Source organism: Oxyura jamaicensis, chromosome 25 (assembly GCF_011077185.1).
Source record: "Oxyura jamaicensis isolate SHBP4307 breed ruddy duck chromosome 25, BPBGC_Ojam_1.0, whole genome shotgun sequence".
NCBI classification, from domain to species: domain Eukaryota; kingdom Metazoa; phylum Chordata; class Aves; order Anseriformes; family Anatidae; genus Oxyura; species Oxyura jamaicensis.
Genome location: NC_048917.1, coordinates 1,170,927 through 1,185,346, shown reverse-complemented (window position 1 = coordinate 1,185,346; position 14,420 = coordinate 1,170,927).

Below are 14,420 nucleotides of genomic sequence, written 5' to 3'. Positions count from 1 at the left end.
GGGGGGGGGGGGGAGTTGTTCTCGCTGGCCCCCGTGGGGGACGCGCGCACGGCGTGGGGAGTCCCGGGGGCACGCGTGGAAGGGGCTGCGGGGGTCCCGAGTGGAGGCGGGGGGGCGTGGGAACCCACGCGGGGGGGGGCGTGGGATGGGGGCGTGGGGAGCCGCATCCTGGGGGGGGGCAGTGGGAGGGGGAGGTATGGCGACCCAGCGGCACCCACGGGGGTGCTGGGGGGCACGGCGTGGGGCTGGGAGCCTGCAGGGATTTTTTATTTTTATTTTATTATTATATATATTTTTTTGGGGGGGGGGGTTGCGGGGATCCGAGGGCACAGAAAACGGTGGGGGGGCGGGGTCCCGGTATCCCGAGGCTTTGGTGCCTCACGAGCACATCGCGGCTCGGCCTCCGGAGCCTCCACTTTTGGCTTCCAACCCCCAGACCCCAGTAAAGCCCCCTCCGACCCCAGCAAATCCCTTCCCCCAGACCCAAGCAAAGCCCCCCAGACCCCAGCGAAGCCTCCCACCAGCCCCAGCAAATCCCCAGACCCCAGCAAAGCCCCCCCAGACCCCCGGCAAATGGCCCCCCCCCGCGGGCCAGGGGCCAGCCCGTCTTCCGCCTCTCCCTTTTCTCATTGAAATGAGGAGCGCTTCAGCGCAGGGAAGCATTGAAAATAGCTTTTCAGCTCCCCGCCAGCCAGGCTGGGGCTGGGCCCTGTGTATGTGTGTGTGTGTGTGTGTGTGTGTGCGCCTTTCTCCCCTCTTCCCCTTTCTTCTTGAATCAAACCAGATGTCTCTCCCATGAAATGGGATTGCAACGAGCTTACACTGGGGAGAGAGACAATGCAGAGCGGTGCGAGGCTCCCCCCGCACCACACCGCGCTGCAGCCCTGGCAGAGGCGACGGCTGCGGCGCTGGCTGGGGACGGAGCGGGGCGATGGATGGTGGCACTGGTGCCTTGTCACCGAGGCAGGAATTTTCTTCCCCTTCCCCGTATCCCCTCTGCTTTCCTCTCCCTGGCTCTCAGATCCTCGCTGCGCGGTTTTCTCTCTTCCCCCTGTCTCTCTTTCTGGGTCTACAGCAGAAGATCTCAGCTTGCAGATGAACTAAGCAGATGGGGCACACAGCACAAGGAAATGTCTCATCCAGTGACTCAGACGGTAAGGTGTTGCTATAGCTCTCCCGGCAACTTTTGCCCAGGCACTTTGGGAACGGGTGCTTCCCTTTTGTTCCCTTTCGCCACCCAGAGCCGCAGCGCGAAGTCGGGCAGATGCTGGCACAGCGCAGCAGGGGCCGGGGCAGGTTCCCTCTGCTGCAGGACCTGCGACGAAGCAGCCTTGGGGCTGGAGGTGTTGGCATCCGTGCTGTGAACTTCCAAAAAAAAAAAAAAAAAGAGCAAAAAAGTAGAGCTAAGAAGAGAAAAACCCCACCTCGTGCTGCTGCATTTCGCGCGTCTCCTTTCAGTCACGAGTGTGGAGCAGCGTCCTGAGTTGCTCATGTTTTATGTTAACCTTTGCACGGTGCTGGGACTTGTTGAGGTCCGGCAGCTCGGGAAGGGGTTCCTTCGTCTGTGAGGTAGCGTCTGCTCGCGGGCAACGTCCCGCACGGCCGCCGGACGGGGGCTCGTCCTGCGCACGCATGGCAGCGTTTGTTCGGCGCGGCCACGCTCGGCCCCGCGTGCCCCGCGCGCGTCGCACGGCCCAGAGAGGGTCGAGAGGTGGGCGTTTGGTGGCCGCGGGTGTCCCCGTACCCACTGCCACGTACGGCTCGCTCGCACGCCAACCACCCGCGGCAAGGCTGGGCGTGAGACTCTGCCGAAGCACACGCACGTGTGAGATGCAGACGTGGGAAGCGAGCGTGCGAGGGGCGAGCATTTACCCCAAATACGTCCGTAAAGTGGGAATGGGTTTCTATATGAAGTGTTTTTGTGCACGCGCAGGTGTGGGTCCGCACGTGCATCCACGCGCACAAACACCCGTCCATTGCATTGCCTTGCTGGGGACGTGTATTTTGTCCTGGTGTTACAGCTGGATTTTCATCGGGGTTTGGTCACGTTCAGGAAGGCGGTGACGGTGCCTGGCCTGTGGGCACCGCATCATCTGAGGGACACCGGTTTGCTTCCAACCTCCATTTTAGGTTCTGTCCTGTAGCTTTCAGGAGGAGAAAGCCCCTTGAAGTCATAAAGTGGAAGGAAAAAAGAAAAAAAGAAAAAAAAAAAAACCTGCAGAGCTCCAGCTCCGAGCTCTCCAACAGGCCCAGAAATAACAAAACTAGCTAAAAAGTTGTGTGACTCCATAAAAATGGAGAACATGGGCCGCTTTTCGCTCACCTTCTCCCAGGGCTTCCAGATTTCACTTGAATTACATCACCTCACTTCTCTGCACAGCCACAGGGTCTAGAAACTTGCTTTTTTAAAAAAAAAAAAATGGAAACTCAGACTCGCACATAGCCACATGACTCAGGGAGCTGGGAATTTCAGACAAACATGAATGCTCACAGCAAAACTGCGAGAATTGGCACCGTGGGCCGTGACTAATTCTGATGGGTCCCTGATAGCTGCGCTGCTCGGTTTGTACGATATTTTGGGGGCGTAGCTGGGCTCCGACCAAGGCTTTGATCCTCCTCCCGGTGATATCAGCTGCTTAGGAATGATCTTACCTCCCGTCTGGCGCTGCTGCCCTCTGGGGTGGCTGGGTTTTGATAGCGGTTCGGGTTCGAGTTAGTGCCCTAGAACTGACTCGATGAGCTGGAAGAGCTCCTACCGCAGGACGGTCAGAGGCTGGGATGTTGGCATCGTTGTGAGAAGTAATTTTCCGGCTCCAGGTTGCACACTCGGAGCGCGTGGCTGCGGGCGTAGACCGCGCACGGTTACACCAACTCTGCAGACTTCTTCCCTACTTCCCTTTGGCAGCCGCGCGGTGTTTCTAGTTCAGGAGTTGGTATGTCCAAGTGTTTTAAAATCCACATCCCTCACTGACTGACAGGGAAGGGAGGATGAGCTACAACCAGGAAGGCTCTGCCGCGCAGAGGGGTGGGGATCAGTGGCGGTGTCGTGCTCCTCGCGCCTTTCCTAGGCGATGGGTTGGAAAACAAACAAAAAAAAAGGCCAGAAACTGCAAAGTGCAACTGCTGCTGATGCCAGAGCTGCCGGGAGGGAGTGTGGGCATTACAGCGTGTCGCAGAAAGCCCCGTCGCAGGCAGGAATAAAGCTGCCGTTGGCTGCAAACAGGCAAAACGGCGACTGACGTTCATCGCCAAGAGCGAGCATGGCAAAGAAACAAAGTTTTTCCCCTTCCCAGCCCTGCATCCCCTTTTCTCCTCAAATATACCCGCGGCTGGGGGAAAGAGGTGTTTGTGGGATGGCAGCTGCTGGAAAAGATTCGGCGCCGGTTGCCTTTGAGACGTCGCCTCCCCGTGTGCTGGAGCTGCGGTGGTTGTGGGGCGCCGCGTACCGATCGTAAACCCTTTTGCTTTCTAGACCGGCCCGATAGCAAAAGCTCTCTTCTCCCTCCGTGCAGGGATCCTAAAGTGCTTTGCAAACATTTGTTAATTAAGCTCTTCTGTGAGATAAGTAAATTACCGTAAAGCTCTGCTCCAAAGCTCCTTGAAGTCCATTGGTTTTGTTGAGTCCACGTCCATGGGATCAGGCTCGGGAGACCGGATTGAAAAAACCCTCAATTTTGTTAAGAGCTCAGCATATTGGCTGCAGATGGAGCGCTAAGCTACGGGCACAATCTGGTGGTGGGACTGCTGGTGCTGAGCGATTTGCAGGATTGGTCGTGCTTGTAGGAGTTGAGGTATTGGACTTCTGGACACGAGGTTTTTGGAAAAAGTGCCCTAAGTTTGTTGAAATTCTTGCAAGTGGAAATCTCAGTGATTTTAGATTTGGGACCTAGGGAGTCTTTCAGTGTCAGGGTCACGCTCTCCCATCTTCCTGCTGCTTAGAAATGTGGTTTGTGTTTGTCAAGGAACATTTTTCCTTCCCGTTGGAACCCCACCTTCTGCAAGCAGATCATTCCCAATTTCGTTTTACAGAAAGTCAGGATCGCCGTCCGCTTCCTCGGACACATCCCCCCCGTCCCACTAACTCTTAGAAATATTGCCTGGTGGGATGCTAGGCCATTTATCCGGCATTCCTGAACCTCCGCCAGCCTCGGCAGTCCTGGCGCAGCTGCAGGACACGTGCAGGTCGGCTCTTCGGGCATCGCACCGCCGCGACGCCTTCGGGGCAGGTTCAACGTGGGTGCTCCTACCGGGCGCCCAGTGCCGCCGTGGTCGGACGCGTCCTGGACGTGTCGGCCCCATGCGCCGTGTGCCGGACCCGAATCATGGAGCCCAAGCAGCTCCCATCGGGGTGGGACCAGGGCTGCAGATCTGATTGCCAGGGCTACGAGCGAGCTCTCTCCACAGTAGCGTCTTCCACCTTTGGGGCTCGGTGTATACGTGGGTCTGATGCTTCTTCCAACCCTGTGGGGTTTGCAGTGGAAATGGGGAGGGTTTTTGCTAGGGGGTTAGGTCCAGTGAAGTCCCTTTGCCTTTCAGGAGCGTTCATGAGGGTGATGGGGCTGGCTGCAGTCACCTTTTTGGCCAAGACAAGGCCAACAAAGAGCTCAGAAGGTTGGAGTTGGATATCCTCGCAGCAGCAAGAGATCGGTGTCTCATCCCCCCTGACTGCGCTCGAAAGCAGCGACACCAATTATTCACAAAGCACTCTCAAACACAAATGTTAAATAGACATAAAAGAAAAGAAAAAAAAAATCCCTTTAATCTCGTTACTTACCTGTAACCGAAGCAGTTTATGGATCTTGGGCAGCAGCAGCACGCCTGACCCTTGAGTTGTTTGTGCTTATGAGCAATTGGGCCAGCACGGCACAGCCACGCTCCTGGGTTTTCCGGACTCCCCTAGACAAGCGGTGTCACTCCGGTTTCATGTAGGGGCACCGTTCTCTTCCTCCCCTCCAATCTTTACCCAAACTATTCTCCACACCGTGCCACAGCCGAGGTGGGTGTCGTGCCTCACGTGATGCCTCCTTCCCAGGGATGCTGCAATCACCCCGTGTGCTCCGGAGCTCTTCCCCTCAATATTAATTTTAGTCTCGTGGTGAGATTCACTCCATGCCATTGTGGGGACGAGCCGGGCGGGTCCACTGCCCTCGGGGCTGCAGCTTTGGTTTGGTGTTCCTGGCGCTAACCAAGCGGCGACACCATCGGTTCTTTGCTTTTATTTGCTCTCAGCAGCCCCCCAGTCCTTTCAGAAGCACCTCGCAGCGGGTTTTGGGGTGGGAGGCCACCAGATCACTGCTTTGTCCATCTGCCCTCCCCCTCTGAACCTCTTGACTGGCCTTAGCCAAGTTTGGCAGAGGGACGGAGGACGCGGAGTTATCGCATCCTTTGAGTTTCACGCAAATCCGTGCCCGTGGTTTTCCTCCACAGAGAGCAGGGGCATAGCGAGGGCATGGCTGGGACAGAGAAATGAGAGTGCAGAAAAGCAATTTAGAGCATGGCCAAGGTGTCAGAGTGTTTGTCCTGCCTCTGCCTGCCAGGGCTCCTGGCATTGCCCCCACCTCCTAGGCTTGAAAAAGGGGAGGAAAAAGAGCTGCGTCCAGCCCAGGTGCCAAGGAACAGGACAGGGCACACAGGACCCGTCCACGTTTCGCCCCCCAGGTGACTCCCAGGCACACCGCAGGCTGCACGGTGAGGCAGAATCAGGTCCTGAGCCAATTTAACCCTTCTTCTTATCAGTCTAGACATCCTCATTATCCAGATAAGTGTCTGATCCTCGCCGAATCCCGCTAAGCTCCTGCCGCTGCCGGCTGACCGCGGAGGGCACTCGCCCCAGCCCGGGCTCCCTTTGGGGTGGGAGATCCTGCGCCGGATCGCGGAGCCAGGCTCTGTCATTAAGGGTGCTTTCCCAATTACAAGTCATTACCAACGCCTTTATTACTATTATTTAATAGATCGTGTTAATTATTATTATTCATTTGCTTTAAAAGAAGCGTTCCCATAGCAACGGGGAGATGTATGCTGCTTTTCAGGCACATCAGGTGGACGTGTTCCCGGCCGCCCCCGAAGCGGGCTAGCGGCACCCTGGGGGGAGCTGGGGCTCCCCAGCGATGGTGACAGCACCGCCACTGTCACCGAGCGGTCCCTTGCGCCATTAAAAAGTTCCTGCGGGATGCAGACATGGCTCCAAAATGCTGAGGATCCTCTTGAGAGCAGAGTTGGTGCGGTAGCATCGGTCCGTGCGTGCGCATGTGACCTGCGAGCAAACGAACCTGCTGCTAATTAGTGCATTAATTCCAGGTTTCAGGTGGGACTCGGCCGAGCGCAGCAGGGCAGGGGCGATGCCCGAGCCCCCCGTCTCATTAAGCAGCAGCCCATGCCCGAGCTCTTGCACTAATTGGCATTTTGCTGGCAGCCCGGTGCTGGGGGGGATCCCAGCCCCGTTGAGGGGTCCCCGCTGTCACCTCGTCCCTGCCTGGTGGCGATGGCCACTGCTGGCCCCAGGATGGCAGCGGGAAGGCACGAGGCTCTCCATACCAAGTGTCCCAGCCCCTGCGTCGTGCCGGCAGCGGCTGCGCTTCCCCAGCACTCTTTAGGTCGTGAGAGCAGCGGAAATCGGCCGCCTCGGTGGAGGTTACGGCCAGAGGCGGCTGCTCGGCCCAGCCGCTCCTCAGCAGCAGTCAGAAAGCTGCAGCCTTAAGGAAAACCAGCAGGAAGGGCCCAGGGCGAGCAGCCACGCTTAAGAACACTTGTCCAGCAGCAGCGCGTCCTGCGCCACTCCAGCTCGCCCCAGCGCCTGCCTCCTGGGATGGCTGGTTCCCTGGGGCCAGGTGGGAGATAATCCTGCCGAGCCCGTCTGCAGAGAGCTGCCCTGGCACTGCCGGGGTTCAGGCTGCGTGGATTCAGCAGTGGGGACAGCAGGTGGCAGGGACAAAGCCCCGGGTCAGCCCTTTTGGGGTGTCCCTGGGGCCAGGGGCTGCCCCACACACGGGCGGGTCAGGTGCAGGCAATTACGTCCCGACCGGACCCGCCGGGAGCGCGGTGGCATAATGGTCCCGCGGGGACCCCCGCGCTGCACAAAAGCTGCCTTAAGAGCCTGCGCCTCCCCCTGCTCCTCCAAGAAGTGGAGAAACACAAAAGAGTAAAAGCAGGAGGGGCCGGAGCGGGTGGGAGAGGGAGGGAGAATCCCCCCATGCCCGGCAGCTAATCCCAGCTCCGCTCGAGAGGGATCTCGAATAACAAGCGTCGCGGTCGAGGCCAGATGGATTTGATTTAATAACAAAGCAGGGGGGCTTGGGATCATTTCAGAGCCTGCCAAGGGGCCGGATTCTCTGCGAGCAGCAAAGGGCCACCTGGTGCAAAGCCCAGCTCGGCTACGCCCCGAAAATCCAGCACCGCCTCAGCCGTGGGTGCCCGGGGCCGTGGGGCTGTGACAAGGGGCCAGGAGGCAGCCCCCGGGTTCTCGCCTCTCCCTTGTGCTCAGAGCCCTTTTTGGGGTGGCCAAGGAGCAGCTCTCGGCTCTGGATTTGCAAACCCCAGGACCCTCGCTGCATCCCACCACGGCCTGACCTCTTGGCTCCAGCATCTCAGGGCCAGGAGGTGGCTCGTGTTGTCCCATCCCCACCACGAGGCGCTTTGGGAGGGGGCAGCGGGTCGGACGGCAGAGTGACGCTCGGGGCAGCGACCCTGGGACCTGGTTTTCACCCTGCTCTTCCCCCCTTGGCTGGAGCCTGCCTTGTGGGCGATCACAGGGAGGTGGAAGTCCTCGCAAGCGGCACAATTCAGCGCTTTGGAACAGAGCTCAGCTGGCCGAGCCCCTCCCGGCCTCGCAGGACACGTGGGGCCTCGTTCTATATCCCAGCACCTGGAGACTGCAGCGGGCTCCCTGGACCGTGCCGGAGCCATCGTCTTGCTTCCGGGCCTGCAGGACGGATGCTGCAGGGTCTCCTCGAAAGCAAACCCCGGACGTCTCTCCTGCGGCAGGCAGGGCAGGGGCACCGCGCCGCCACGCCGTCCCCACCGCGGCGCTCGCCAGTTGGTGCCCGGGCCAGGGCAGCCTCCCTGGAGATCTCCTTTCTGGAAACCGGAGAAGCTTCGGCGCTGCCCCCACCGGCTCCCCGGGCAGCAGGGAGGTGCTGCTGTCAGCCCAACACCTGCAGCTCGGCCCCGGCTGTCAGCCCGCTAACTATTCCCGTCCGCATCGCTTGGCTCTCTGCCTCGGGAGCAACGAGATCCCGGCGCCAGCGATGTGCTGGTGAGAGCAGGGGGGGGGGGTTCGAGCTGGGGGGAGGATGCCGGCGCCGCGTGGCTGGGCCGGGAGGGCAGCGGGGGGCAGCCAGGGCTCAGGGACCCCCCCCAGCTCCACGCTCCTTGCAGAAGGGTCGGGATGCAGGAGCTGTTGCTTGCACCCCTAAGCCCCCGGTGGTCTGCGGTGTGGGTTCGGTCCTGGACTCTCTCTGCCCGGGGGTTACGGCTGGTTTCCCAAGCCTGCTTTCAGCCAGCAGCTCCGTTGGCAGCGTGTCCCACTCCTGGCCGGCTCACCGGCACTGTCTGCTGTCTGGGGGAACTTCTTCCCTTCCCTTCTCTCCTCCCTTTGCTTGGCAAATGGCCCCGAGCAATAAACGGCCCCGTCAGCCAGGTGCTGTGGGAGAGGCAGGAGTGGCCAGGCACGGGCGTTCCTCCCCACGGAGGAGCCCCCACAGTGGGGTCAGGTGGCAAAAAAGGGGATGCTCCCCTCCACACTGGGTCCCCGGGGACATCCAGGACGCACCCCACGAGGGATGTCCCCTCTCCCCGTCCCCTTTGCATCCCTCCATAGGATGCCAGCCCCGTTACGGGAGCTTGGCACCGTTCTCTTCCAAGCTGTCCCAAAGAGCAGCCCCGGCACCGTGCCTGCAAAACCGCAGCGGTGCTTCCCTGGGGGGGGCACAGCAGCGTGGGACCGTGAGCGGCAGGACCCCTGCGGGTCCCCAAGCCACCCTAAGCTCCTGGTGGGGGGCTTCTTAGGGACAAGTGGCGGCTATGTCACGCGTGGCAGCTCCGCCACGAGTCCCGGCCTCGTCCAGGGGCCTCTGGATGAGGCTGTGGTTCTGGCAGCCCCCCACCAATCCCCCCCCCCCCCGTGGGTCGTGGTCCCCGTGGATGCGGTTTTGGCCCGGGTTGGGGCTCCCCCACACGCAGCTCGCCCGGCGGACACGAGGTGGTGCTGCCGCTCGCTCGGCTGCGCAGGGATGGGGATGGGAGACGGGGACGGGGACTGGGACTGGGAGGGAGACGGGTCCCGAAGCTGAACCCCGTCCTTGCCCCCCAAGACCCCTTGCCCCCTTGCCGCCTCCGGGAAGGGGCCGCGGAGCCGCCCGGCTGCTCGCTCGCCGTGCCGCAGGGTGCGAGCGGTGCTGAATCGGTCCAAATTTGTGGATTTTTTTCCATACACGAGCTTCTGGCGTCCTCGGGTGGGAGCAGGGCTCGGCCGTATGCGCACCAAGAGAGCGTCGGCATCCGGAGAACAGCCCCAAGCTGGTGGCTGAGGTGGGAAAAGGGCTGGGAGGAGGCCGTTCCCCCGGCACCGCAAGTGGAGAAACTGAGGCACGGAGCCGTTTGGGTGCGCCGTGGGTACAGAAGAGCTTCAGGGACTTCAGGGCTCACTGCAGGGCTGCTTAATGGGGCTGCTTAATTAGTTCCGCAGAGTGGGCACGGCAGATCCGTGGGGCCGTGGAAGTGCAAAGGCAGAAGTGGAGGCAACTGGAAGGGGAACCTCATCACAGGGTTCCCCACCCAAAAAAAACCACCTCCGTGGGGCTGAAACCACAAGGCTGCGAACCCCAGCCTGCAGCCACGGGGCGGTTGGCAAGAGGCAAACAAAGAGGTTGGCACCGAGCTGGGCCACCCCACGACCTGTCATTAATTACCAGCGAGGGCAGGAAGGCCCATGGGGCAGCTCAGCCTCCCCTGCTTGGGTTGGGCCCGAGCCGAGGCACCTTTGCATCCCGTTTTTCCTTCGATGTCAGTCCTTTCATTTCCAGCCTCCGCTGCCTTTTACGGCCAAAAACCCTGAAGAAAACGGGATGATTCCCGGCGCACGGTCGCCCGGTTGCTCCCAAATGCCAGCTCCTCCGGCCCCATCCTCAGCACAGCAGGGGACACCAGGCAATTTTTTTCCCTCGTTTTTATTTATTTCTATATTTTTTTTCCCAAAGCACAGAGGCTGTGGGGCTGGGCTGGAGCAAGGAGGTGCCAAACCCCGCCGGGATGCACCGCGCCGTGCCCTGACCGCTGCCTCCCACTGCTTCGTGCCACCGCCCGCCTTCATTTCTGCCTCCAAGCCTGTTTCTTTTTCTCTTTTAATCTGCGGGACTACCCCGGCACTTCCGCTCCGCACTATTTTTAGGCTGGTTTTGCAGCAGCGAGGTGAATCCCAGCAGCCCACAACAACCCAGCAGTGCTGGCAGGGAGAGGAGGCAGAACCGTGACGGAGAGAGCGGCCGCCTCGCAGCCAGCACGGGCTTGGGGCGCTGCTCTCTGAGCTTTTCCAGCTCTTTTTGGTCCCACTTTCAGCTTTCCTCTGCAGCTGCAGGGATTGCAGCTGGACGAGGACGGAAAGCAGGGGCGGAGATTTCCACCTCACCGTGGTTCAGGGTGGAAAGAGGCGAACACCGTGGTTTGATGAGCTCAAAGTCTGGCACGTTTCAATGCCCGAGGAGTCGGTTGCTGCAGGAGACCGGGGTGGCTGAAAGGACAAACCGGCTGGAGAAAGGGATGCAGGGTGGTTTTCGGAGGACTTGGAGAGTTTGTGAAACATCTCAGCCTTCGGAAGGCCTCGAGCTGCTGATAGCTGGGGGCGCTGGGGCTTCCTTCTGCCAGGGGCACCCGCTCTGGGTAGGGGCTGCAGGGGGGACGCTGCTGGGAACCGCAGGGCGCATCCGCCCCGTCCCATCTGGGCTGCTGCTGCTGCGATCCGAGCTGACAGGGCTGGGACCAGGTCCTGTCCTTGCCACCAGCCCCTCTCCAGGGCTGCAGGAGGGAGTGAGCGATGCTGCTCCGCTGCGGGGCACCCTGGCCTCGCACCGCCTCCGGTAAAAGGGGGTTTTATCCCAGGTATATATCCTGTGGCTGTGTCCGTGGGCGAAAGGGAAACCAGGAGAAAGGGGCAGGCTGAGCCCTGCGGGTGTCCTTGATCCTCTCCAGCCCCGTCCTGCGCAGAAATCCCCTCTGGCACCTCTTACAGTCGATGAGCTGCCGCCGCAGTGGGCTGCACGTCCCGCCGGGCTCCGCCGCTTCGCGTGCGAGGGCGAGCTGGTGCCTCTCGCCTGGGGGGAACCCTCCACGGCCCCACAGCCCACGGCCCAGCCCTGGCCGTGCAGGATGTGGCTGCTCGAGGCTTTTTTATGGCACCTTTTTATAATAGGGAACACGGCCAGGAACCACCGGCAGCTGTTCCCCTTTTTTTTTTTTCGCAAAGCCTCTGGTCCCCCCTAACCGCAGCAGCGGGCAGCAGCGCTTAATCCAGAGCATCACCCAGGTTCCCCCCAGTTTCCCCAGGTGCCTGAGCAAACCGCATGGGGATTTTAACTCCTTTCAGCCCCCTGGGGTGCGGGTGCCGTTCCCGAGCTGGCATTTAGCGGGGACACGTCCTGGGCTGGGACGCGTGCCTCCGTCCACTGCCCCACACCGGCCTGGGCTGCCGCCAGCTCATTGTGCTTGCCTTTCCTGTGCGCGCCAAGCTCGCTGCTTGGGGCAGGCGGAGAGCAAAAAAAATGTCCATTAAAATATTTGTGACCCCAGCCCGGTGACGCTGGGGCGGGGGGGGGGGGGCTCACGGGGAGGAGAAAATGTGGCTTGCTCAGGGTTTTTTTCACTCCAAAACTTGCTGCTTGCAGTGAAATGGGATCTTTAGGGTGGATGCATGCGTGGTCTGCGGACTTGATGGGAAACGGTCTGATCCTGCTCTGCAGGAACGACCCTCAGTGAGGCTGGGAGGGGACAGAGGAGCTCAGGGCACAGCTTTCATCCCCGCCAATCCCCGGCACACTTGGTGGGCGCCGGCCGGATCAGGGGGCAGCGGAGCGATGCGCCGCCAAAGCAGCTTTTCCTTTAAAGCCCTGCCCTCGCGGGGAGCCGTGAGATGCATTTTCCATCGAGCTGCTGCATCCTCGCGGCTTGGCAGCCCCGCCGCAGCCCCAGCATTCGGGGTTTGGCAAGCACCAGGGAGCACGGAGCCCCCGCCCTGCTGCTTCGGGGGCCTCTGCTGCTGTGCCCTTGGGTCCCTGCGCCCTTGGGTCCCCGTTGCCTTGCGGGGTGGGGTTCAAAGCCTGGGTTTTGGGATGCTTTTCGCCCGCTCTGCTTCTGAGAGCAAAGCACAGGGCTTGTAGGAGACACGGAATTCCTCTTGGCCAAGCAGGCGCAGCCTTTCCCATCCCAAGCAGATCAGGGGGGACTTTTCCCGTTGTCCCAGGGGGACACGGCGGCGATGGGGACCCCGTGAGCCTCAGCTTGCCCCTGCAGAGCCCTGACCCCTTGCTCGGCACATCCGTCTCTCCACCCTGCTCTGCTCTAACGCCTCGGCAGCTCTCAGGGTGTTGTGCAGAGCGGGCAGGAGCAGGATTCGAGTGGCTCTGCGGCTCCTTTGCCTCTTTCATCGCTGCTGCTGCCGCTGGCAGAGCGCACCCACCAGCGCTGCCCCGGCCGCTGCTCGCTGCAAGTTTGGGCTCTCTCAACAAATAGAGCTGGTAAATCTATTAATTTTACAGCTCTAATTGATGTATTGCCGTAATTACCTTTTATAACAAGGCAATTAAACCCTATTAAAGATTATTAGCTAATTAAAACTCCTCTGTACACACACGCAAAACCCCCTTATGTGGGTGGATTGCTGGGGGGGTGCTGGGCCCTTGCAGGTCAGCGCTGAGCATGGTGCGAGGGGATGGGGTGGGACATGGGGCAGGGAGAGCCGGGTCCCCTCCTGTCCCCTGCACTGCATCGCTCGTTAGCCTTGGGCAGGTCCCTGGCTGTAGGGGGGGGGACCCTGCACAATCCCAGCCCCGTGCCGGGAACAAACCTGGGGGCTGGGGAGGTGGTAACGGGGTGGCTGGGATGCGGGTGGCAACGTCCTGTTGGCTTGGAAGGGGAGAATCCCCGCGTGGAGATGTTGCGTGCCTGCCTGGAAAGGGAAGAGCTGGGGCCCGGAGTGCGGGGAGCGCCTCGGCAGGAGCAGTTGGAAGGCAGCTGGAGGTTGGTTTGGCTCCGTCCTGGGTTGCAGGTGGCAAAAAAAACCTGCAGGGTGTGGGAAATGGGTCCCAGCGTCCTCCGACAGCACCAGAACTGGAGAGCAGCAGGAAAAACTTTGGGAAAAGGCAGCTGAGAGGCAGCCCGCAGGGCTGGCCCCACGGCACGCTGCCGTCCTGCGCTGTGCCGTGCAGGGTGCCCTGTGCAGCCCTTGGAGCAGCGGCGCGTTTTTTTTTTTTTTTTTTCAGGCCCAAAAGCTTTGGGGGCGGAAACGGGGCTGAGATTGCAGGGCTGCGAGTGCCTCCTGCCTTCCGAGTCACGGGGGAGGCTGCAGCCCTGCCCGTCCCCCCCTTGTTAGGGGATGTCTCGTCCCGGCGCAGGCGAGGCCGTGCGGCTCCGTGCGTGGGGACCCCTGCGCCCAGAGAGGATTTGCAGGGGTGCACCCCAAGGGAGTGTGCGGCCGCGTCCCAAGCAGCACCCTGCCTCGGTGCCCACCCTGCCGCCCCAACCCCAAAACCCCTCCTGAGCGCGTCCCCGGGGCCGTGAAGCACGGGAGCAGACTGGGATCCCCGTGGGACACCGGGAGCAAGGGGACGGCGGCGCCGGTGACCCTTGGCTGCGATTTCCAGCTCTTGCCCAAGCCGGTCCCTCCGTGCCTTCCCCGCGGCTGCGCTTTCCCACGTGAGATCGAGCAGCCTTTAACCCTGCCGCCCTGAGCCCAGGGGATGCTCCGGACCCCGGCGCCCCCTTCCCAGCTCGGAAGCCCCAGGGGTGGGGGTACAGCGCTGCCCTCCCAACCCCAGTTTTTTTTTTAAAAAATCGCACAACGCTGGGGAGCGGACGGCGGCTGCTTGCATCCCACACTGCCCCGCGGCTTGGCCGCCGCCGCACCCAGACCCCGCCTTCGGCAGCGAGGCCGCGGGCGTCCCGGGGGGGGCTGCGAGCCCCTCAGCCCCCCTACTGCCATCCCCATCCGTGGCCACATCCCCTGAGAGCAGCGCCAGGTCCCGCGGGGCGCTGGGCTGGGTCCCACGTGGCCCTCGCTCCCCCCCCGCGTGTGCGTGGAGAAGGGGGCGGCTGTGCAGGGAAAGCCCCCCCCCCGCTGCACCATGCACCCAAGGGTGCCGCTGGGTGCACGGAGAGCCCCCGGGGACGTTCGCTGCCCTGACACCCTCCCAGGGACAGGGAAGGGGGGGGGGGGG